Source organism: Papaver somniferum, chromosome 2 (assembly GCF_003573695.1).
Source record: "Papaver somniferum cultivar HN1 chromosome 2, ASM357369v1, whole genome shotgun sequence".
In the NCBI taxonomy this organism is placed as follows: Eukaryota; Viridiplantae; Streptophyta; class Magnoliopsida; order Ranunculales; family Papaveraceae; genus Papaver; species Papaver somniferum.
Genome location: NC_039359.1, coordinates 86,634,380 through 86,646,844, shown reverse-complemented (window position 1 = coordinate 86,646,844; position 12,465 = coordinate 86,634,380).

The following is a 12,465-nucleotide window of genomic DNA, read 5'->3' as shown; positions in this document are numbered from 1 at the left end:
AGCTAAGGTCTCGGACTAGGATAGAAAGTGTAGTTGAGCTCAAGAACTCCATGGAAATCATCATAACTTTTTCATGATGGGTCAGCGAGAAAATGCAAGACGAAGGACTACTCAAGGAACTGGAGGATATTCATCGACTAAAAGGTATATGGAGACTTGAACTTATCTATCACTCAAAAGTCTATTTATATCCTATCTTGAGACAAAAGTCGTTTTGCTATAGACTTAGATTATACACATTTGGTATTTCGAGCCGAGTTTATCTCGCCCATCTATTTATCGAAATATGTGTTGGTAAGCTTTCGCTTTAGCCAAGTTCATCTTTACCTAGTGACGAAAGTCATGTTATCTTTCAATCACTTTGAAAATTTCTCTGACGAAAAATGGTTTGTGAATAACAACTATATAACGTTCTCTGAGAATGTTTCAATGATTGAAATGAGAGTTTAAATTATATAACCATTGGAGGATATAAGCATTATTGTGGAAACACATATATGTATAAGTCCTTATTCTTTAAACCGAAGTTTGCGAACTTTGTTGGTCAAGTGAACCGGAGTAGTGCGTGAGCTAAGTCCGCGAACCCAGTCCGCGAACTGGCGATATTCTCAAACCCGAGAATTTCTGTTGGAGTTTGTAAACTCCATCCTGGAACTTAAGTCGCGAACTTGAGTAGGTTATATCTAAAAGATATGTTTGTGAACTTATTAATATTAAGTAAGAAATGCAATTGCAAACCGTGGCTATATAGTTCATGAATCGATTCAAGTGAATCACATCGTTTTTGCTTCAATTGTGTCTTGTATAGTACATAAGATTTCCTTGCAATTGAACAACTCTCTAACTAGTTCATTTGAGTCATTTGAACTAGTTATGGTGAAGAAGAATGTGGTTGATATGAAAGTAATCATATGGCTAACCATTTTGTTAACTATTGTTGAACCAACTAATGTACAAGTTTGGGTACTGTTACACAAGCCTAGAAACGTGCATTTCATTTGTGTATAAAAAGCTATGTTTTCGATCTAACGGTTGATAAATATTAGCTTGAATCTAATCAGGTTTTCATCTAACGGTGAATGTTGAATGCTTTGTTACCAAGCTAACATTGATTGCAAACCCTGATTTGAAAGACTATATAAGGGAGAACTTTAGCAACTGGGAAACCTAATCCCCACACATTCTGTGTGATAGTAGTTTTGCTAAGATAGAGTCGATGCTCCTTTAACCTTTGGTTTGTTCTTCTAAACCAGGTTAACGACTTAAAGACTTCATTGGGATTGTGAAGCCAGACCGATACTACTTTTTTGTAGTTTTGTGATCTGATCTTGTTGTTTCTATCGTACGAGTAAAATTGTAATAATTAGCTTGAGATTTCTATCTCCGATAGGCAAGATAAAAAGTAATCACAAACATCTTCGTCTCATCGTTTGTGATTCCATAATATTTTTTTTCGCTGCATCGATTAAGACTATTGTGAGGTGATTGATAATACTAGCCTGTTCTTCGGGAATATAAGTCCGGATTATCAATTGGTTCCTGTTCACCTTGATTTATCAAAAGACGGAACAAAACTCGTAGGTATATTCATGGGAGACGGATTTATCTATTATTTTAGACTTTTCTGTGTGATACAGATTTGTTTATTAAAGTCTTCGACTTTAGGTCGTAGAAACTCTTGGTTGTGGGTGAGATCAACTAAGGGAATCAAGTGCGTAGTATCCTGCTGAGATCAGAAATTTGGGAGCATAACTGTACCTTGGATCAATGTGAGATTGGTTTGGGTTCAACTAAAGTCCAGACCGAAGTTAGTTTGGAGTAGGCTAGTGTCTATAGTGGCTTAATACAGTGTGTGTTCAATCTGGACTAGGTCCCGGGGTTTTTCTGCATTTGCGGTTTCCTCGTTAACAAAATTCTGGTGTCTGTGTTATTTCTTTTCCACATTATATTTTGTTATATAATTGAAATATCACAGGTTGTGCGTTGTTCAATCAATTAGAATATCCGACCTTTTGGTTGTTGATTTAAATTGATTTACACTTGGATATTGGTCTTTGGTACCATCCAAGTTATCTCTCTTTGATAAATACTCGCAAATTTCTATTTGCTTGAGTATAGATCAAATCGAGAGATTGAGATACAAAACTCTTTGATGCACTTTTATCTAGATTGAGTCTGACTATCTAGTTGATTCTCTAGAAAGTATATTGGAGTTTGTCCATACAGATTGCTAAGCGAAATATTGGGTGTGGTTGTTAGACCCCCGCTTTTTCAATTGGTATCAGAGCAGGCAAACACGTTTAAAGACATTATCAGTCTGTGTTTGTAGCGATCTGATTATGGACGAGTCTATCTCTAATAACGTACATGTTCATGAACTACCAGATGATCTTCAAAGCTTGGATTCACCGGAGAGGACTGTCACATCTAGGTTAGTATCTAAACATATCTCTTAATGTAAAACCTGTTGAAGTTTGGGAAACATTCCTAGAAGAACAGCTGGATGAACTTTTTGATGAAGGTGATTCAGATATTGACAGAGATGTTGATGAGGAAGTCTCTGAGTATGTGAAGGTTTTGAATTCGTTAGAAAAGAAGATGATGAAAACTTCTAATGTCACTCCTCTTCTGAGTCCCCTCTGTCGAGAAAACAAGAAATTGAGAAGATGTTACGCAGGTGTTTATGTTTCGAATTGCTCTATCAAATCGATCCTCAAGGATTCTGAGGAAAACCTACGTATGAAGTCACTTGAATGTGATAATCTCTATCAAAAGTATTTTTTGTTGGAAGAGAAACTTGCAAAATCTGAAGCAAGGATTAAATCCCAGCAAACAAGTTTTGACGACAGAGAAAGCGCTTATCTCCCTCGAGAAAAACACCTTGAGGATAATTTAACTACTGCTCTTGATAAAATCAAGATGTTGGAAGATGACTTGAAAAAGTTCAATATTATTTCAAGCAAATTAAACACTATGCTAGGAGCAAGTAAAAATCATCGTGATACACGAGGATTGGGCTATAAGGGAATAGATGCTCCAAGTACTAGCAAAGAGGTAAAATTTGTCAATGCTAGTGATGCTTCTCAACAAAAGGTTTCCACTGATGGAAAAAGTGAAATACCTTCACCGGTAATTAAGGTTCGAAAGAGAAAAGTATATCAACCTCCAAAGTTAGAACACACGGATCGAGGTAAGAACATTCCTTATGTTTGTCACTATTGCGGAAATAAAGGTCACCTGGAAAGGAGATGTCGTTTCCGTATAAGGAATGAGAAACTTCATGATGTTCTTGTTTGGGCATCACAAGAAGTTTTGAAACCAAGATCATATGTTAAGACTAATCCCCTTAACGCCACAGGTTGTAGCTGTCCAACCTTTAGGAAAAGGAATCAATGCTGTGATAAATCTAGATTTGCCTATAAACGTCATACGAATCCTTTTCACAATCGTAATGGTTATCAAAAGGATAACTTCGTAAAGAATAAGTGATGTGATTTCAAGTTGTTGTAGTAGTAATAGGTTCGTTGAGACTTGTGAAAGCAAAAGATTTTAGATTTAATGAAATTTAAAGACAAACAAAACTTAATTCAAGATTATTAGGAATAACCAAGACACTGATCTCACTGTCACACATGAATAAATTTTGGCAAATGATCCAAAACTCTAATTATCTTTTAAGTCCCTTATTTCTTAATTCAAAAATAATCAGGCAAATTCTCAAATATCAATTGTATTCCCTAAGCATAGATTATCAACTGACTAAACAAAGTATAACCTATCAGATTGAATCACAACTAATTAAGAAAATTATGCAAACAATTTAAAACTCTGCAAAAGCAGTGATTGAGTGAATTATAAATTAGAGAAAATAAAAAATAGTTACCAATTATTCATGCGTAAATAGCTTCCTCATTGCTTTGGTTGTGGGAGATTTAGCTTATTATCATGTTGGAAACACGCTCAAAAATTGATTTCATTGCTCAAATGGTGTTTACAAATGATGAAAAGGGAGAAATAATTCAAAACCGGGTTTGCAACGCTTATAATTTTTGCAAACCAAAGAACGATAGAACAGTACTGTCGCTGATTCTGTAGCTCTCGACCCACGCCTGTGTGTCGTTTCCACTGTTGAAAAACGACTGTCTTGGATGGTATGTTCTTCGTGTTCTTCAGATGAGTAGCAGCAGAAGCAGGTTTCTATGGTGATCGTATTTCGCCTCTGTGATATTCCAAATCCTTCCCAAACTCTCCGTTTTCTTTCTCTGCAACACCATCACCCTTTATATAGCCAGCAACACCAACAAATCTCGCTCAATCACTCCAAATATTCCTCCATTAGTCGGTAGTAAAAGAATATATCCTCGACATATTTTCTTTCCTTTCTAGTCTTCTGACGCTGTCAACCAATGACTAAATGCTTCAAACATGCTGCCAACACATGAAAGAATGAGTCAACACGTTGAAAACACTCGCAATCTTTCCAACACAGCCCAACAGAATCCCGAGTATTATTCAACCTTTGTTTCACTTCAATCCCACGTTGCAACCCTATTGCTTCGAATTTGATGGACTTACCAATCCTGTTTAGATGAAACAGGCCCAAAGCAACCAAACCTAGTGATTGATTCTCTCTCAAACTCCTCAGAATTCGAAACAGATCCTTCCGTTTGAAGATAAACCCGAGATTATGTTTTTCTTCAACTCCACCATTATAGCCAATTCTGGTCAAAACCGTTGATCATACAACGCATGTTAAGCTTAATCAAGACGTCCCACGAAATTTCAGCCATTAAGTCCTTCTAAAACACCCCCAGACTATGAATCCTAATTCTGCCACCTGAAGAGCACCATTTCCCGCCAAAACCAGAACTTGAAATGTAGGAGATGACCTGCCCCTTATCCACGACAGGGGTGCGAATAGCAGGTGGCGCCCTGGGGGTGCAAATAACAGGTAGTGTTCCCCTTAGTAATTGGGTGTTGAGGATGAATTTGCCCTGGGTGCCCCTTAGCCAAATCTGGGGTCTGTATAGCAAATGTCCTCCGGGGGTCCAAATAACACTTTTTGAGCAACTTTTTCCACACAAGTGTATTTCTCCAAAAACACCTACACAAACATAAAAACACCATAATAAGTACAAAATCAAGCACTAGTAATAGAGACACTGAGGACAATTCGGACACAAAAATGTGTCTATCACTAAGACAAGATCCGATGCTCCCAATTGAAGAAAGACTAACTTGCAAAAGAATAGTCAATCCAATTCTCTTATGAGAAATCTTGAAGAGAGTAATGGGAAGAAGGTTCCTGTTGTTCCTAAACGCACTCAGAAGTGGGTACCAAAGAAATCCAATGATGCTTTGAGTGTGAAAAGGAATGATCTTCAAGAAAATTCCATGACAATGGAGAACACACAGTATCCATGATGTTGGAACTTAGCAAGGTTTTTGGAAAAATGGAATTGGATATGAAAGTCTCTAAAATCGATCTCTTTCATGATAATCCAAAGGTCGCTTGTGGTGAGAAAGACATTGTTCACCCCAATGCAATTTGATTGTGTTGTAAGTGACCCTTCACCAAGGAATGCCCTGCTATGTATACGGTGAAGGAAGAACGAGAATTGGGGCACACAGATTATGTTCGATAAGGCTGTATAATTCGACTGGATTCTTCTAAAAAGGTATTTCTATAAATCTGAGCAAGATCTGTGGTTTTATAATGATCTACGTACCTTTCTTATCGTTCTTTCTACCTAACTTGATCCGTGTTTAAGGTTCTTAAATGTTTAGGTTTGAAAATAGTAGTTCGGGATGTTTAGACTTCATGGTACACATAACTGGTGTGCATACCATCATTTAAAATCAAAATCCATGGACTAAAGTACGCATACCTGTTTGCATACTGCTCCAGGTCACGAAAATTCGTTTGCAAACCCGTATGCATACTTACCTGTAGACGTCGATATTCAGTAAACTTGTTTTGGCCGTAACTTCTTCGTCCGAACTCGGAATGACCTCATTCTTTTTTCATTATCTTCCTCTTTCAATTCTACTCAAAATGGATATGATAATTATTGTATTTGGATGAGTTAAGTTTGGTTTTTGTCCCTTCTCTTGTTTTTGAGTGTTTTGCTCCGTTTTGTCGCACTTGTTCCACTTCTGTCGGACTTGGGCACTTGGAGTAATACTCTTCTAAGCTAATTTGTAGCTTTTACAAGAATGTTTTTGGTGAATCACAAAGAAGGAAGTTCAAGAATGGGCATTAGTACGCATTATTATGGGATTCTTGAATGTTCGCAATCATCCTTTGTGAACTATGGTGCATGGTTGTTAATGACTTTGTATGTTCTTCTTTGTGAAAATATTTTTATACGCCTTTGGTAGCTATTCTTGGTGTAAATCCGGGTGAAAAATATTGATTCTACCTTCTAAGGAAAAATCATCTTATATGTGCATTACGAGTTTGTCTTGATGCCTAGGAAATTTCTTATGAGAATTTATTCTTGTTTTTGAGAAGGATTACTAGAGTTTGGAATAGAAATTATTGTGATTTCACATAGCTATTGCCGAACGTATTCATTTTCAATGTTTTAGATTTATTTGTTTAAAATTCTAAAAATTGTTTGGAAGATGATTTTTGCAGTATTAATCCTTATGGTTTTATATATTGCAATATTGTTATGGGATATGTATGTTTGCGTCCGTGAACTTGATTGTCCCATACTTTGTCAAAAGTAAAGTCTTTCATGAATTGATATGTATGTATTGATAAAAGAATGAATGGACTTTTGACAAATACAAAAGTTAAGCCTATTATGTCAATTTTTGATGGAAGATAGGTTAAAATCTTTTGTGTTCAAGGATTATGTCTATTGAATGTCATTGTGCAAATGGTGATGGAAAATAGAATGAGTCCTTGCTTATTCCACGGTATAAGTTTGATCTATGATCCACAATTTTTGTGTACATACTGTGTTGTTCCATAAGGTGTCTTATGTTGATCTCTATCGACTGAGTCATTGTCTTCGCATAGTTGTTGTTCCATGAGATACTTTGTGTCGAGCATGACCAATTAAATTGATTACTTTTGTGATTAGTTTAGTTTTGTATTTTGATTAGATTAATTATGGGATTTCTTGTGATTAATCTAATTGAGTGTTTTTAAGTCTCCATAAGTTTACTTATGTTGAGCATGTTTGATTAAATTAATCATGGGTTCCCTTATGGTTAATTTAATTGAATATTTTGGATTCAAATTCATACTTGTATGTGATTTGTTATGTCCAAAGAAATCCTTCTCTTTTTTTGAAATTAAGGTCGCTCTTGTTGTTCTTTGGGAATGACATTTTGTGGGGGAGAGTTCTTAATTGAACTTGTGCTTAATTGCCAAATATTTGTGAGGAGTGCGGCTGTGTAATATTATAGGGGTTATCTTGTATCTTTATAGACTCCTTGATGAATGCATTTATTTTCGGCTTTATGATTGCATCTAAATAAGATGATATATGCTTTATTTTGGTCATGAAATGTCTCTTTCGGAAATTTCATTAGGATCCTGTTCTTGTACCTTTCCCAATTTTATTGACAAAAAGGGGGAGAATTAATATGTAGTTTACACTACAAAAAAAATATGGTTTTCGGATCATTATGTAAGGAGGAGTGGTTTCCATGTGAGATGGAGTATTGACTAAGGAGAAGTGACATATCACCATAGTATTGTTGTTAAAGTTGTGATACAATTGAACTTTGACGCTGTGTAATGATACTATGACATTATATAACAATGATTGAGAATTCTTGTTTTCTCGTTGTTATAGCTACGGATTTTTAACAACGATGATGATAAACTTACAACCTTTGGTATCATTGGAGTACTTGGAAGTGACGAAGATTTCGAGTAATGTTGAAGATTAGGCATGTGGAATAGGAGCTACAAAAGTTTATTTATATATTTTTTTATTTCATATGCATTGGTAGTTTTGTCACTAAAATTGACAAAGGGGGAAATTGTTAGAGCATTGCTCGGTCGAACTCGCATGCGTTGCTATCTCAAGCATGTTTGTCAATGTTAGTGATCAAAACTATAAGTCTTGATTTCTAGTCTACTATATCTAAGGTCTCGGACTAGGATAGAAAGTGTAGTTTAGCTCAAGAACTACATGGAAATCATCATACAAGACGAAGGAATACTCAAGGAACTGGAGGATCTTCATATACTAAAAGGTATGTGGATACTTGAACTTATCTATCACTCAAAAGTCTATTTATCTCCTATATTGAGACAAAAGTCGTTTTGCTATATAGGCTTAGATTATACAAATTTGGTATTTCGAGCCGAGTTTATGTCGCCTATCTATTTCTCGAAATATGTGTTGGTAAGCTTTCGCTTTAGCCAAGTTCATCTTTACCTAGTGACGAAAGTCATGTTATGTTTCAATCACTTTGAAAATTTCTTTGACGGAAAATGATTTGTGAATAACAACTATATAACGTCCTCTGAAATGTTTCAATGATTGAAATGAGAGTTTAGATTATATAACCATTGGAGGATATAAGCATTGTTGTGGAAACACATATATGTATAAGTCCTTATTCCTTGAACCGAAATTTGAGAACTTTGTTGATCAAGTGAAACGGAATAGTGCATGAACTAAGTCCGTGAACTCAGTTCGCGAACCCAGTCTGTGAACTCAGTCCGTAAACCTAGTCCACGAACTGGCGAAGTTCTCAAACCCGAGAATTTCTGCTGTAGTTTGTAAACTCCATTCGGGAACTTAAGTCCGCGAACTTGAGTAGGTTATATCTAAAAGCGATGTTTGTGAACTTATTCATATTAAGTAAGGAATGCAATTTCAAACCGTGGATATATAGTTCATGAACCGATTCAAGTGAATCACATCGTTTTGCTTCAATTGTGTCTTTTGTAGTACACAAGATTTCCTTGCAATTGAACAACTTTCTAACTAGTTCATTTGAGTCATTTGAACTAGTTATGGTGAATACGAATATGGTTGATATGAAAATAATCATATGGCTAACCATTTGGTTAGCTATTGTTGAACCAACTAATGTACAAGTTTGGGTATACACAAGCCAAGAAACGTGCATTTCATTTGTGTATAACAAGCTATGTTTTCGATCTAACGGTTGATAAATATTAGCTTGAATATAATCAGGTTTTCATCTAACGGTGAATATTGAATGCTTTGTTACCAAGCTAACATTGATTGCAAACCCTGATTTGAAAGACTATATAAGGGAGAACTCTAGCAACTGGGAAACCTAATCCCCACACATTCTGTGTGATACTAGTTGTGCTAAGATAGAGTCGATGCTCCTTTAACCTTTGGTTTGTTCTTCTAAACCAGGTTAACGACTTAAAGACTTCATTGGGATTGTGAAGCCAGACCGATATTACTTTCTTGTAGTTGTGTGATATGATCTTGTTGTTTCTATCGTACGAGTACAATTTTAATAGTTGGCTTGAGATTTCTATCTCCGATAGGAAAGATAAAAAGTAATCACAAACATCTTCGTCTCATCGTTTGTGATTCCATAATTTTTTTTTTCGCTGCGTCGATTAAGACTATTGTGAGGCGATTGATAATACTAGTATGTTCTTCGGGAATATAAGTCCGGATTATCAATTGGTTCCTGTTCACCTTGATTTATCAAAAGACGGAACAAAACTCGTAGGTATATTCGTGGGAGACGGATTTATCTATTACTGTAGACTTTTCTGTGTGATACAGATTTGTTTATTAAAGTCTTCGACTTTGGGTCGTAGAAACTATTGGTTGTGGGTGAGATCAGCCAAGGGAATCAAGTACGTAGTATCCTGCTGGAATCAGATAAGTAGGAGCATAACTGTACTTGCATCAGTGTGATATTGGTTGGGGTTCAACTACAGTCCAGACTGAAGTTAGTTTGGAGTAGGCTAGTGTCTGTAGCGTCTTAATACAGTGTGTGTTCAATATGGACTAGGTCCCCGGGTTTTTCTGCATTTGCGGTTTCCTCGTTAACAAAATTCTGGTGTCTGTGTTATTTCTTTTCCGCATTATATTTTGTTATATAATTGAAATATCACAGGTTGTGCGTTGTTCAATCAATTAGAATATCCTACCTTTTGGTTGTTGATTTAAATTGATTGAAACTTGGATATAGGTCTTTGGTACCATCCGAGTTATCTCTCTTTGATAAAGACTCGCAGATATCTATTTGCTTGAGTATAGATCAAATCGAGAGATTGAGATACAAAACTATTTGATGTACTTTTATCTATATTGAGTCTGACTGTCTAGTTGATTCTCTAGAAAGTATATTGAAGTTTGTCCATACAGATTTCTAAGCGAAATATTAGGTGTGGTTGTTAGACCCCCGCTTTTTCAGTTAGTCAATCAAATCAATCGAAAACTAATAATAAACCGCAATTATCTAGTTTCCCACCAACGGTACTAATAAAGCTTCTCAATCCCAAAGAAGTCTTTAAACTGCGCGACCGTAAGAGATTTCACCTAATTAGGTTACTTTCCTCTCCGAATAGGCGCCTCCACCAGTAACAACACAACTAGGTAGTTTTGCTGGCTCTGAGGATTAGTTTGCTAGAAACGCAAACTTTGATATTCATAGAGCAAGGAATTTCCAAAACCGAAAATATTCTCAAGATATGCAATATATTCTAGATTCAGTTTCCATATTCTTGGAAATGCTTTGTCCAAATATTGACCAAAAATCTCTTAGAAAATCTCCAATTAGTAAATGCACATTACCAATTTTCATTTTCCAAAAATAAAATTAAAAACCTTAATTAAAAGATTCTCAACTTATTTTTCGATCCGGGATTTTCCTTTAGATATTAAGGAATATCTTTGAACAATAAAAGATAAGCGTTACTGCACATGTTCAAAGTATGTCGACATCTTTACTTTGTAAGTCCTCTTTCATACTTACAATCTTGAAACCGATTTGCCACACTTCCAAACGAGTTTAGAATTGGTTCATTTGACTTTCAAGAACTATGTGATTGATTAAGAACACTCAATCACAAATCAAGGGTTTCACGGTTCTACCAAAACAAGTTGCGGTTCTACCTCCATGTGAGTATTGTGCATAGTCACACTAGCTTTCCAAAAATTTGGTTGACTAGGTACTAGGATCGTCTCCCCACATACTTATGGTAACTACTTGTATTTAAGCTACACATGTCCATAGGATCGTTTCCCCTTTCACTAAAAACTTGTTGCACATGTTCATAGGATCGGTTCCCCTATCTACTAAAAACATGTTGCACCTCTTACAAGGATCGATTCCCCTTTTGTGATTGGTTGCACCTCTTCATAGTATTGGTTCCCCTTTGCCTAGAGTTGGTCATACCAATAAAACTAAATCGTTCATACCATCTCAGGTGATTACTTAAGATCGGTTTCACTAATAAAAGTCATACCAATACAAAAGTCAGGCCTTGTGAATAGTTTTACCAAGAACATAAACAAGTCATGAGCGGTTATACTAATCACACATATTGGTAATTCAAAAGATATGCAATGAATAACAATACCAATAAGCCTAGTGATTTCCCTTTGATTCACGAAACAAGTTCATGAATTTACTTCCTAAAACTAATGTAAAACATTGTTTCCTAGGATGAAATCTTCACCTCATACCCATACATAATCACAATAGCATTCAAACGATTATGTTGATGTCTTATATACGAAGTTCAAAAGATAAGCGTTATACTTCGTATTGTATTCCTTAATACCACGTCTAACTAGAGTGTAATAATTCATGCTTCGCAGTTATGTTTTCAATATGCACGACTTGAAAGATATGTTAGGGAATGAAACAGTTCAAGTTAAATATCACTAACCTCAAGTGGAAGGATGATGTTGTCGTTGTAGTTCCTTACTTCTTCACTTCTTCAAGTCTTCGCAATACTTGTAATGTCTCATATCCTAATACCTTCAAGCTAACCTATACAAAGTTGACTCTAGTACATAATCAAGCGACTCTTTAAATGAGTTTTGGTTCACTAAAATATGACAACCAAACTTGACATACCAACGCTCGGTGGGTTCAACCGAGCTATGCTCTAACAATCTCCCCTTTTTTCAATTTTAGTGATGAAACTATTACATCATATGGATAAACAAATTACAAGAATTCATTACACATACGCTTGATTCCAAAATTCAACAACATAATAACATGTATACATTCAATCCATAAATGCCACTGTTGACATTATAATAACAAAGCTAATATTCCCCCTACAGGTAAGATAAGTAGATTTTATCAAGATGCACGTCTTTGTTATTCCTTTGTAGTCCATATAACTACAAGTATCATATGATATGCTACTCCCCCTTAGTCTATGCTTTACTCTTTCGTTAGATAAATGTTTAAGCACCAATGTCATTTCCCTTAGTGATACCAATCAATATAAATCAATACCAGTATCAATTTTTT